The sequence below is a fragment of the Labrus mixtus genome, chromosome 3 (assembly GCF_963584025.1).
Source record: "Labrus mixtus chromosome 3, fLabMix1.1, whole genome shotgun sequence".
Lineage (NCBI taxonomy): Eukaryota > Metazoa > Chordata > Actinopteri > Labriformes > Labridae > Labrus > Labrus mixtus.
Window position 1 is genome coordinate 29736563 of NC_083614.1, and position 13252 is coordinate 29749814.

The 13252-nt window shown below is 39.4% G+C and overlaps 1 protein-coding gene and 1 long non-coding RNA gene across 2 annotated transcripts in view; both read left to right on the forward strand.

Annotated features, from left to right (window-relative positions):
• The first annotated feature begins 78 nt into the window (after positions 1 to 78).
• On the forward strand, positions 79 to 1084 carry LOC132970478 (uncharacterized). Its single transcript, XR_009672236.1, has 2 exons — positions 79 to 483; positions 736 to 1084. It is a non-coding gene; the product is annotated as an uncharacterized LOC132970478 (long non-coding RNA).
• Positions 1085 to 11488: 10404 nt separating this feature from the next.
• The window catches only part of lrrc7 (leucine rich repeat containing 7), a 124095-nt gene continuing 122331 nt past the window's right edge, over positions 11489 to 13252 (forward strand). The window contains exon 1 of the mRNA XM_061034507.1: positions 11489 to 11968. The gene's annotated coding sequence lies outside the window, so the exon portion shown is untranslated. The remainder of the gene's footprint in view (positions 11969 to 13252) is intronic.

Sequence of the window (13252 nt, forward strand, 5' to 3'; positions counted from 1 at the left end):
CGGGGAATAAGTCACTAGATTTTATTCCACACTGGTTTAAACCTTTTTGTTTTGTGTTCTGTTAAAAACTAAGAACTGATTTCAACTGAACTGCTTGAACCGGTACTTTGACTGGTTTCTAGGCAATGGTGCTACCTGTAAAATGTTACAAAATTAAGAGTTTAATTTAACATAATGGAGGAACCTCTGCTTCAACATGCCAGTACACAATTTGTTGGAGACCTGTTTTGCATAGGTTCTCAGCTGCAACATTACAAAAATGAATGCCTTTATTGGTCTTTAAAAATAGATGGAAAGAAAACATGGATTTACACACAGTAACAGAAGTTTGGGATGTAAAAGTAAGTTACACCATGGCAGTAGTTTTCTTCTGAGTTTTTGGACAAAGGGAGAGTTGATCCACTTCTGTGGTCTGTGGAGGCAAAACTGACTTGGCTGCATTTCCTTGGACCATCACAGGATATAAAGACTCCTGTACACAAGGTAAACAAAATAGTTTTATATTCAGACAAGTTTATAGGAACAGAAAATAATGGCACGTGTCCTTGGTGACACTGATTCCATGTAGTATAACTTTGCTTAACACTGATTGTTAAAATTACTTAATTTATAATAGTTTATCTAAATATTAATTTAGTTTTGCCTATAAAGATGATCAACACAATTTGTTCAGAACTTTATGTATAACTAATGTTTTTTTTATAATGAATGCTTTCTATTTTTATGTTATTCTAGGACTGTTAAACATCCTACCCATGATGGATATCGGTAAATGTTGGACTTCGTCTTGCCCATTTAACCAACACAGCTCCATATTTCATCACCTGAAGTTGGAAGAAACACTCATGCAATCATTTGCTGTCTTGCTGTGATTATATTTAATTAATAATGGTTTCATTTTAGAATCTCTGGATGATTGTTCAGCGAAAAAGTAGTGAAGAGAGAAATAATTGATCAGATAATGTTTTTAAAACCATGCAGTAAATTGTCTTTAAAATGAGCTATTTGACTTCTTATTTTGTGAAACCTGACAGATCTTTATAAGAAATTAAGGAATAAAATGAAGTCTGTTAAAAACTTGAAATACACCTGTATGAAGTGTTTGTTTTTTGGGTCTGTCTGCCTTTATTGGATCGGACAGCCGAAGAGAGACAGGAAATGTTGGGAGGAGAGAGTGGGGGATGACATGCAGCAAAGAGCCGAGGTCGGAATTGAACCCACAGTCCTTTGGAGGTGAGGACTAAAGACTCCATACATAACCGCCCAGCCATCTGTCACACCGTGGAATGTGTTTATTTTTTAACCTGTGTATTATTGGCTTTTTATAATTGAATTATCTGCTAATTGTTTTTAAAACAGTTTTTTTCTGCTACCGTAGATGCTCACTGTGAATAGGAGACTTATCCAAAATGGTGCACGCTGACATTGAGGATTCTGTGAATCTCATTTTTAGATTTTGAAACAATGAATTTGTAAGTTAAGCAACACTTTAATCTGGCAGTCTGAATTGTTTATTATTTTATTATCAAATACAGTTCTACAGTTCTTATAGTAAATGATAGGAACTTAGTAGACATAACATTTTATAGACTTATTTTTATTTTTTTAAATCCTGAAACAAATGATGAGGCAATCAGATCTCAAATGGTTTGATCATAACAAAGTTTAACCAGAGTAACACTGAATCAGCAGAATTTCAGACATTTTTGAATTTCTAATTCACTTTTATTTATTTTTTTAATACATTTTTTAAATTCTTGCAACACATTGTTACAGGATGCGATGGGAGAACCGGAGCGAACCCGGAGAAAACCCGTTGTCCAAATCATGACATTTTTTAAATTCTTGCAACACATTGTTACAGGATACGATGGGAGAACCGGAGCGAACCCGGAGAAAACCCGTTGTCCAAATCATGATGTTATTATAGAGGGTGGGGGGTCCTATGAACTTAAGTCCTGCCCCACATCCTTAGGCGGCGTTAGGCCTATCTGGTGGAAGTACTAACGCTGTCAGAACATGAGAATAACTGCATTATAGGGTGAAGTGAGGGCCTTGCCGACGGCCCTAAAGACCCTGCAGACAGCGTTAGGCCTTTTTGGTGTCAGGTGAGTTTTAAAAAGGGAGATGATATAGTTTTCAGTTTCTTGAAGCTCCATATTCAGGAGAACCAACCCAATCCCCCCACTGCCAAACTTCTTGCTCAGGTCTTTGAAAATGGCCTTGTGGATTTTATCAAAGTGTTTGGATTTGATTTTAAAATCTCCTCCGTGCACTTCAGCCCATATCTTTTCAAACAGGCGCTTAATGATAGTCTCTGGCTTCACTAAGGTGTGTTCCACCTTAGCATTGTTGAACATCCGTGTAACTAACATTTCAACAAGTATTCTGACAGATGTTCTCTTAAAAAGTTCTTCTACGCTCTCAGTCGGTACAAAAGGTGAAACTTTGGTGACCTGAGGTCCCTTCTGTGATTTCATTTGCTCTTTTTCTGACAAAGCTCGCTCAGTCTCTCCCAAAGCAAGCATCACCCTGTTGCTATGGGTGTCTACCTGAAAGGAAAGCCACCACTTCATCAGTGCCAGAAAACACCAGACTCTGGCTTGTATCTCACCATAGATGTCAGGACACACATCCCTGCAATATGGTGGTTCTGGGGTAAGCTCAGGCAATAATCCATTTACACTGTAATTGTAAAGGAGATCACTGATTCCTTTTGTTAATACCAGGACATTAGCCCGGGTAAAATTAATCAGCTTTGGATATACGCAAACCTGGTTTCCATTTTGAAGGGTCTCCATAGCTTGTTTAAAAAACAGAGAGTCAATACTGTCAGCCAATGACTGAATTGACTCTCTGCTGTCAACTTTTGAGCCACGATGGAATTTGCTCCTAAGCTGTTGTGCAAGGCGATGAATGGACATTCTGGCAAAGCTCTTTGCAAAAAAGTGATGTATCTTGTCCAGTGCTCCTTTAAAAAACTGTTTGTTTTTCTTTTCTGGTGTCAGGCTTACATCGTCTATTTCTTCCACACTCTGAACTTCTTCTGCGATTGACTGAGCGATGTCTTCAGCAATCACTTGAATATCCTGAAAAGTGTCCGTCTGTAGCAGCTCAGAGCCCGCCATGCTGTCCAAAAGAGGTTCTGTGAACTCCAGTAACTCTCTGCTAATAACTTTGTGAAAAGCTTTTGTTTTTGCACTCAAACGGCTGTCTGCTGATCCTCTGGACCTCTTCTGTTGGACTCCTGATCCTAGAGATCTGGTTTGTGACAGACAGCTGTCCTTAGTGTCAGCCACCTCTAGATCTTCAATGACCAAGTCCGTCTCTATTGAGATGTTACTTTGTCTCTTCTTTTGCCTCTTGGCTTTGGCCAAGGTCACCGTGCAGATATTTTTCACCTTGCCTATCAATGTTTTTAACATTGTGCAAGCATGTCCCACCATCTTATTCAGTGTTTTCGGGGGTGTGATTCGTGGATTGATTGAATACTCCTGTGAATTTGCTCTAGCTAAGAGGGAAGACTTGATGCTTAGGGCAACCTCTTTAGCAATTAAATCCGTTAAATAGTTAGAGCTGTCACATTTACATTGGTCAATATTTAAAACTTCAGCAAAGCTCTGAGGAATTGTGTCTCCCAAAGTAGCCCGAATCCTATCCTCAGAAAGGACAAGATTTCTTCGTGTAACAGTTTCCATAAAAGAATTGGCTAAAAACGTTATTAATTCCAAAATCAATTCGGCCAACTGAAGTTTGGTGGTATCATCCGCATTTCCATTTTTCATCATTGCCCATTGTTCTGAAGTCATCCTTTCAAAAAAGGATTCAATCAGTGGGCAAACAGAAGCAACTTTAATCTCCATGAACTCCACTGCCTCTTTCATTCTATACTCAATACTGTCCATTGTGATTTCTGTATCGATGTATTTCTACCTTGTATTTAGATCAATTATAAATGATGTTTTGGTTATTTCTCTCGTCTATCTGTCTGTCAGATAAGCTACTTGTAAGATTTCTCGACTAATAAGAGCTCCGTCCGTTAACTTCACTGTCTTCTAAATGTATGCTCCCCTTAGCTATCTTTCACAACGCGTCACAGATCAAAGGCAAAAAAAAAGCCCTCTGTCACCTGACGTCAGAGATCGGAGTCAGTTAAGCTCCGCCTCCAAATTTAGTGTTGCTAGGCAACACTTGTTTAAATAACAACATAAAATAACCGACTGCAGCGCTTTCTAAAGAGATACAAAATGGCGACAAAAACGACAAACAGACGGCTGAACCACTTGTGTAATTATAAAGTTGGTCTTCACCTAAATGAGCAACCCTGTTTCTTGATAAATTGTTAACAAAAATATAAAAACTGCCAGTTATCGTCCCAAACACCAACCTACGATGATAACAGCGTCCTCTGGTGCCGGGCGGGATTATTGACGATGACGAAGACATCAGTTTGAAATTGATTTTGTGAAAAGACAGAAATCCAAAAAGGTAAGTTAACCACCAGTCAATGGAAACGAGTATGACATTCATTCTAAATTGCCTATCAATCAATCTTTGCCAATTCATAACAAAAGTTAGCCTATCTCAACAAACTTTACAAAACAGTAAAATCCCCAACATTGATCTATCATGATGACCTCTGATGTTAACTAACAAGGAAATGTTTTAGTTTTTGAATGACAGTAGCTTATAGCCTATGTTTTAAAATGTTTTAACAGAAATATGAAAATATTAAAACCGAAATATTGTTTTTACTGTCGATTAACTTTATAGTTTCTTATTCCCTAAAGGCTTATTGTTTAATATGATTTGCAAACCTCAAATACACAAGTATAACCTTATAACAGCAATTGAGCTTCTCACCTTTGAGCTTTAACATTGGACAAACGTTTTACATATGAATAAAGTGAATTACATACACTTATAAACCCGATATCATCAGCCCAGCCTCCTGTTGCAAATGTCATGACCTCTGTGCAAGACACCCATTTGTTTTGGTGTGTGAGTGTTTTCACCCTTCGAGAAAGGAGCAGTGACGTCCGCATCCTGCAGGGGCATTTATGCATTTTATTTATTTATCATAATGGTTTAAATCTTGCAATTTACAGAATAAATTTAGGTCTATATTATCAAATTCACTCCTCTGCCACAGGCCTGTGTAATAATAGACACACGTTGTCTTCTCCAGGTGTTGTACCTGTGTACAGGATGTTTGAGGGTATAGTTTCTGCTTGGGTTGAGGTTGTGGTTGTAAGGCCGGGATACTCCTTGCGGTCACTGAACAGGTGAGGGCTTTGCGTCGGGGTTCCCACCTCCTGATCTTTCGAGTAGAGAGCTGCAACCAGGTTAAGCACCTTCCGTGAGACCTCAACTCCCAGCATCTGGTCTTAAAATGTCTCCAATTCTTTTTTGGAGAGTAATTTAAATGTTTCTGACTACATCTGTAAATTATGTATCAGGGAAAGATGTGCATAAATGTGAGTCTTGGGTTGGAGTAGGAGTAGAAGAGGAGGAGGGGGAGGCTGTCTCCTCGGCCTATGTGAGCTGCTTTGTTTCTCTCCGTCTCTATTCTTGTAAGCTTGAAATCTGCAGGAGGTTTTCCCTCTGTCTTCGTCTCAGGCTGCCGTTATGACACCAGACATGCCCTTACTGTAGCTTATAAAATGAACACCATACTGTCTTTGAAAAAGAATGACAACAAGCCATTGTGAATTTAAACTCATTAAAAACATTTAATGACGTAATAAATCAGCCAAGAGGAATGTTCATTTTCATGACTGCATACAGGATCAGGCTACAGAAAACCAGACCTGCATTGTTTAGGGCTGCTAAGGCTAGGTTTGTAACAAGCTGTTTCCAAAGCCTGGTCTTCCGACCTCAGGGAACTCTTCCTGCATCCAGATTGCAGTGAGTGCAGTGATGTGCTTGTATTGCATTTGATTGCCTAGCAATTTAGTCAGTGTGGTTGACCGGAGACCTCTTGACAGCAGTGTTTTGTTTTTTTTTACTGATTTTGATGGTGAATATCACTTCTTAATTATTAAAATGCTGGAAGAGTTTTCTGTTAATAAGTGGTTTTAAAGGTAACAATACATTAGAAAACTGCATGTAATGTGGACTGCAGAGGTTATTCATTTGTCTTAAACATTATTTTAAAAAGAGAACTCTCTAACACACATGGTGTCTTTCCCTGTCCAGCTGAATCCTGAGGATCTCCTTTTCCAGTCCCTGGGTCTTCCTCTCCACGGCCAGCAGCTCCAGGATCAGACTTCACCTCTGGACACAAGAAAAAAAAAAAAAAAAACATTCCTTTCGGGACCACAAGGTAATTGCCCCTCACTTTTATGCCAAAACTCTGGAGTGTGTACCAAGAATTTGAATCATGAACTCATCTTTTAAAAATAAATGTTGGACAAGAAAATAATTGCCATGGACTATAGAGAGAGGAAATTAGCTTTTCAAGTGGAAAAAAAAACAAGCTGAGAAAACTTTACAAAGGCTCCGCTGAGCACAGCTGTGCTTATAGATAGTGCAGCGACAAGCACAACATATTTTCTGACTCGTCTCTTGATGGCTGCAGCTGGTTGGTTTTTCTCCAGGATTTGGGCATCTGCCTGCAGGTCTGTTTTTTGTGACACAATGGCTGGATCTGACCCACCTGAATGCATGTGTGCATGCTGCAGGGCCTTACAGCACTGAGACCTGATTTAACCTCATACATCCAGGCACCTCAGTGAAATGAATCCACATGTAAACAATGTTATTGTCTAAGTGGCAACCAGACAAAATAAGTCTTAAAGTATGTCGGCAAATAATTTAGGTAGAGCGATGGCATGAGCACAAGAAATGAGCTCATAGCTGTCATGGTGATTCTTAATGTTCTTGTGTGAATCTTGCTGACTCGCAGATACGAAGACATCCCTCAAACTAAAGACGAAACAAAAAACATAGTAGATCAGATAAATTAGATCAAACTGTGGCATCTATGGAAAGTTCCCCAGCCATGATCCAGCCTTTAGTAGAAAATTAGATTTATTCCACCACAAATGTTGCGACGAGGAACCACCCAGGCACGATGAAATACATAATTGACGCTCTGAGTCATCCAGCAGCTGGGAAATAAAACATATTTCACTAATTATTCATCCTGAAGGCAGGATGGAGCAGCACAGAAGCAGTAATTCCTTTTTGAATCTTACATGAGCCAAAAGAATTTAGCCTCACAAACACAGTTTAAATAAACTCCTTGTCGGGCACATGCCTACTCTAGCAGCACAGTTAGGTGGAAAGTACATTTACCTAAACACTGTACTGACACATACAATCTAATCTTTAGGAATAAGCCATTGTTTTTGTATAGTTTTCTCCTGCGAAATAATCAAAAAGCCAAAAACAAACAGTGTTAGTCTGTCTCTCGATACTATCTGACTTCCCTCTCATGTTTGTGGCACTCAGTTACAGGATCTTGTGATTTTGTTGAAGACATGCCCCTTTACAAACACATCATAAAGTTTCCTATTAGGGAAGAGTTTAGTGATTTCCTAAAACAGCAGGGAACTTCATTTTCGTATAATTCGCTCTAACTTCAGCAAACAGTACCTTTGACTATACGTTGGATAAGCTAGCACCATAGCGTGATAGCTGGCCGGTATTTAGAATATATATGTTAATTGCTTATACAGCTCCTTAGTTATTTTAATATTATGACAACGTATTAAATGAGTAAAAGAGCAATAATCTTTATTTGTACGCAGCTTGTTGGCTCGCTCGTGAGCCCGAACATTGGATATTCTGAGAATCACTTTTCATTCTGTTGTGGGTTTGTATGACCAGCGTGCTCCCGTCTCATACTTAAAACATTTGGACGATGTATACGTCTGGTAATTACTTGCATACACAAAATTGCGTACTACGATTTTGGAACGTATACTTACTCAATGTGACATCATCATTGTCTTTCTATCACGGTATCTGATTTATTACAAGATGGAATATGAACAAACTAAATTTAGTATGAAAATTATGAAAGTTTGGGTTTAGGACAGAGCTACTGTCAGATGTTAATGTGAGCTTACAAGTGGTAGAATGCTAACATGTGACTGAAGCTATTGGTTATCAATAAGTAGTGTTGCCTTGAAATATGCCATTGTATCAGTTCAACTTTGTAAGTGGTTAATGTAAACCTCATCATTTCAATACTAATTCTTGTTGTTTATTGTTCCTGCTGCCGGTTGTGAGCATGTATCAGGGCCAGTTAGCGCTTTATGGGGTCGCCATTTCCCCGATCTCCCTTAGTCTCTCATTGTGACCCAGCTGACCCCAACTTGCCAAAACACAGTGTTTATAAATGAACTATCTTGTGCAACAAAACTGTCTCTTTCTGAACAATTTTCACTGTAGAGTTGAAATAATTTCCTTTTTTTGTCACCCTGAGACCCAGCATCATAAAAATGTCCTCATGAATCTTGAACCGTCTTTTTGCTCGGACTGACTCATTCTGACAAAGCCGGCTGATGGCTTATTGCATTATTTAACAGCTTCTACAAGACGAAACTGAGCACTTTTAGCACATGACATGACCCGACAAGTACCATTTAAGAGTAAGATTGAAAAGCAAAAGACTGTAAGAGACAGACACTTACGGCAACCCTCAGTGTCTGTGGTGTTTTTTGACCTATGTGGCCAATTGTCTTCAATGGCTATTCTCAGCGTGTGAAGCTGAAAGTCAGAAAAAAAACTGTCTTGCATTAATATCTAATTTTAAATTTAAAGCATATCCTTTTTAAGACTTAGTTTAACATAGTTGCATGGATATATTTGTATCTCTATATAATACCCCACTTATTCTCCTTTGAAATGTGTCTTGACTGACATAATGATATTCAAACATGAATTTTTAATCAAAGACTGCGAGATGCCTGCAGTGCTGGCAGAATGACAATTAAAATGCACACAAAATTACCCCTGTTGGGTTCTTAGGAATTATCCTGTGAATCTTAAGTAAATAATTATTTTACTAAAGTGCAGGATGGATGAAGTCCGGTTGGATCAGTTTTGCCTCGTCTGTGTGTCCCTGCAGAGCGGCTCTGTCTGTCAGTCTGGTTGATCTTTTATCATCTGCTCTCACTGACTTTGGTTTTGCATCATCACTCCTCCCAGTGATGTTCCTGCTTTGACCTCTCAGCTACACACAAAGACACATGCAGGCTGCAGCCTCTCCACTGCACCAGTTACTCAATGATGGAATTAAGTACATTTACTAAAAGCTACTGTGAGGATTTTTTGAATGTTAATGAAACTGACTGACATTTTTTTAAAGGTTTATTCAATCAATTAAGTGAATTTGTCATATACATTAAAAGTACAGTGTACAGCCAGTGCAGTGAAATCAAATGCATGTTGCCTATACACCTTCTCATCATTTGAAACCTCTTGTAATGCATTAAATAGAAGAAATATTGAGTGGCATTATTGGCATAAACTACAGCAATACAAAAATATTTAAATAACATTCTAAAATATAGTTGAGCATCACTTTTCTATGTACCGTAAATGTGTCATAAGTGCTTCACATATTTTTCCAGGCTTCAGCCTGAGTGTAAAATGGTTTCTCAAGGCTCTTAGCTTCTGTCTGACGCAAACAGAAAAACCTCCCAGTGACTCAATTTTCTACTCCAACCACATTCAGCTTAAGCTGCCCTTCTGTTTTCTTGTAAGGGGTTTAATATTCATAAAATGTTGTTTTTTTTAAATTCTCAGACTGCCTGATGTTTCGTCACCCTTGAGTGATTGAGCGAGCACTCTTCTGAGACCTCGTATGCAGCTGTGCTGTGGAAGTCTGGATCCAAAGCATCAGCAGTCAAGGCCCAGACCTCGGTGAGCATATTCAGTCAGATGATTTAAAAGTAACAAACAATAATCTGACCTTTTCTACAGGGAACAGTGGAGAGCTGCATGATAAAAGTGTTGTTTTTTTAGTCTTGATCGTGTTTAAATATTCAGATAATGCATTTTCTTTAAATGTCATCTCATTGTCTGAGAAAAGTATTGCACATCATGCATTCTGCATTCAAAGTAACATGACTCTCTAATGGAAAAGTCTGGCAGTTCAGACTTTAAGTACAGGACTCCACAAGGACAGATCCTTGCAAGTCAGTTCCTTTGGGAGGACTTTGTCACATCTGTCTGCTTCTTAAAGAGGTATAAAACCACAGCCACAGAAAATATGACTGTCTGTTTGATATATGATGTCAGAGCCAAACAAACTGATGATACATTAAACATACCAGTCGAGTAAAATGTGGTTGTTTAAAAAAAAAACTCAATTTATACCTCTCTCCTGCACTCCCTAAACAGTGCCCCCTGCTGACAGCTGCGTGTCCCATCATCTTCACTGTCAATTTAAGCACTGCAGCAGCATGGATTATAAATTATATTAAGCATGCAGTGTAACTTGTTACGGACATCTCAAAGTACAATCTACAGAACTGAATCATAAAGATATACTTAATATGTAAACTGTAAATGTAAAGACTTTTTAAGAGAAGATATATGTTATTGTCCCTGTACGACTTGTATCAGCAATCAATACAATACATAACAGTAGGATAGTGAAATAATAACCAAGTAAAACATTTCATAAAGGAAGAAATTAAAACATTGCAACACTTACCATTGTTTAATGAATTATATAAATATATGTTTATTATAAAAATGAGAAGTGTTGAAAAAGTAAACCAAACTCTACTGCAAGCACCACATGGTCTCTAGAGCGCACAAAGCTTCAAGCTTGTTGTGTAACAATAATGAAAAACAATAGCAGTAAAACAGTCATTGGTTTTGACTTTTTATGATCTCATGTCCTTATCCAAGCGCATTGGACTCACAGGCAAACACAAACAGAGACAATTTGGAGAGAAATACAACGCATGGAAGCTAGTTACTTGCAAAAACGAAAAAAACTTAATTCACAAGCGCGTATTGAACCGGGGATGCAGTACTGAACAGTTCACTATTGAGAATGTATCTCTAATGCTTAATGACAGATTTGGGTTGATCAATCACCTTAAACCAGACTTAAAGAAGCATTAGATCTGTCTTGAGTGTCATGCTACAGTATAAGCCCCCCCATCATCCTTTTTCAAAAAAACCCTTTAATGAGGGGATGTAGTGTGCTTTGTGGGACTTTCTTGTCCTCCCTTTGTTATCTAACTAACTCTCAGTGGATTATACTGCCTTTACTGCCTTCAGCAGCCTCCAGAACACAAAGACGGTCCGCTGCTGCTGCTGCTTCTCCGAGATGAAATATTCAGAATCCATCCACACCTCTGACAGAGAAAGAGAGAGAGAGTTGAGGACTTGAACTCCTTTCTCTCTTCCCACATCTCTCCTCCTGCTCTGCAACACATTCTCGCAGGCGAGTCTGTTGCTAAGCAACTGTAAAATAAAGCGGCCAGCTCTGAAGTCAGAGTGAGAGAGAGGGAGAGAGACGGAGAGGAGAGAAAGAGAGTTCACAAGTACTGCAATCCACTACTGTTTGTTTGGCTCTGTGCATGATCCCACCACTGTTCGCTCCGTGTACCATCTGTGGATCTGCGAGGACTTGTGACTTCTGGTTCCCTGTAGCCGAACCAATCAGCGTCGTCTTGGGGGGCGGGGCCCATCCGTTCCCTAGGTTACCTGTGTGATTGACGTCCAGCCTCCTGCAGCGGAGCGCGCGGCAGTGTATCACTGATGCTCCTGCTTCTTCCCACCTTCCCTCCATCCTCCCCAGGAGACTGTGTGGAAAAATCTGGGAAAGAGGAGAGATACGGAGAGAAAACACAGGAAGGAAAAAAAAGAGGAACGCTGATTATTTAAAGTCCTTCTCTCTCATCTTTTTACTGGGGGGATGAAAGCTGGAGCGTGTGAAGAAGCCGGCTGACGGGGAGAGGAAAGGAAGGATTCCTGAAGAAGAGGGATTTGTGAGGTAAGAGAAGTCCCCACTCCACTTTTCTCTGTCTGTCTTGGCTCACCTGTGAATAATGGGATAGCAGGTATACCAGTCTGTCTTTGGTCTGTAATGTATAAATATATATGAGCGTGTGGGTGACACAGAAAGAGACAGATTCTCTGCATGCTGCGTGGTGTAACAGTATGAAACCAGTGGATGCCTGTTTTACAGTATCACTTATGCAAAGGCTTTAGCTGAGTCAAGAGCTGCCGGTCTATATGGGACTATAGGAGCCAGAATGATTGAAAAGACACCCTACGCATGAGCCGCATCTGGTGTTTCAGGGCTACAGTTAAAGCTGAGGCCAGGATTTCTAGGCTCGTCTACTGTATCTGCATAGGAGGAGGAGTATTAATTACATAACACTCCATCTATACTCGTAGATCAGGGCTGTGCAGCATCGTCGTACTGTCCCACTAGTCTAGAAAATCTTCACTGCTACAATAATCTGAAAGACACAGAGGCTGGCTCCAGTTGGACAGTCTGAACTCCACTTTTTCTTTGGAGGAATCCGTATATGTGGTTATGTCTGTGTGGGATTGTTTAGCACTCTATTGGTGTGGACTGCTGTGTAAGTTAACAAGTGGGCAGGTGAAAAAAAAGTGTCTTTTCACAATTTGAAAACATCATAAAAAAGTCCCAATGAGATGCAGGTCATGCATTAAGTTCAACTTGCTTGTAAGTGCACTGCATTCGTGACACCCCTCAGTACCACAGGAGTCCCCTCAAAAACACATCCATTAGTCACCTCGGGTCAGACCACAGCCGGCTCCTCTGTGCCCCCAGGACTCTGTTTTCTGCTCGGCTGCTCTTTAGCAAAGACTCCTCTGTCCGACCACCTGAAGACCTCTCAGACACTTTAAGGCTGTTTTTTAAATCAGGTGTGAATTAAAGACAGTTTTCCAAAGTCCAAATGTCTGCAAATTAGATTCAGGGAGGATATTGATTTTCACATTCCTGCAAGGAAACATCTGTATGTAATTGCTCTTGAGTTGAGGCTGATTTGCTCTTGGATTAAAAAAATAAAAAAAGCAAACTATCAGATGTGCAATAGAATAATGTTTGTAAAGGATGAATTGGAATGAGCATCTTTATTATATTACAGAATTTTAAGGCAAATGTTAAAGATTTTTTATGAAATGTAAACAGTTTAGGAATATTTAAACTCATGTCAAAGTTAAGTGACAATGCTACTCACAGAAAATCACTCAACAGCATTTCAGGCAATGTGTAAATCTGAGGAATTGCATCTATTCTTAG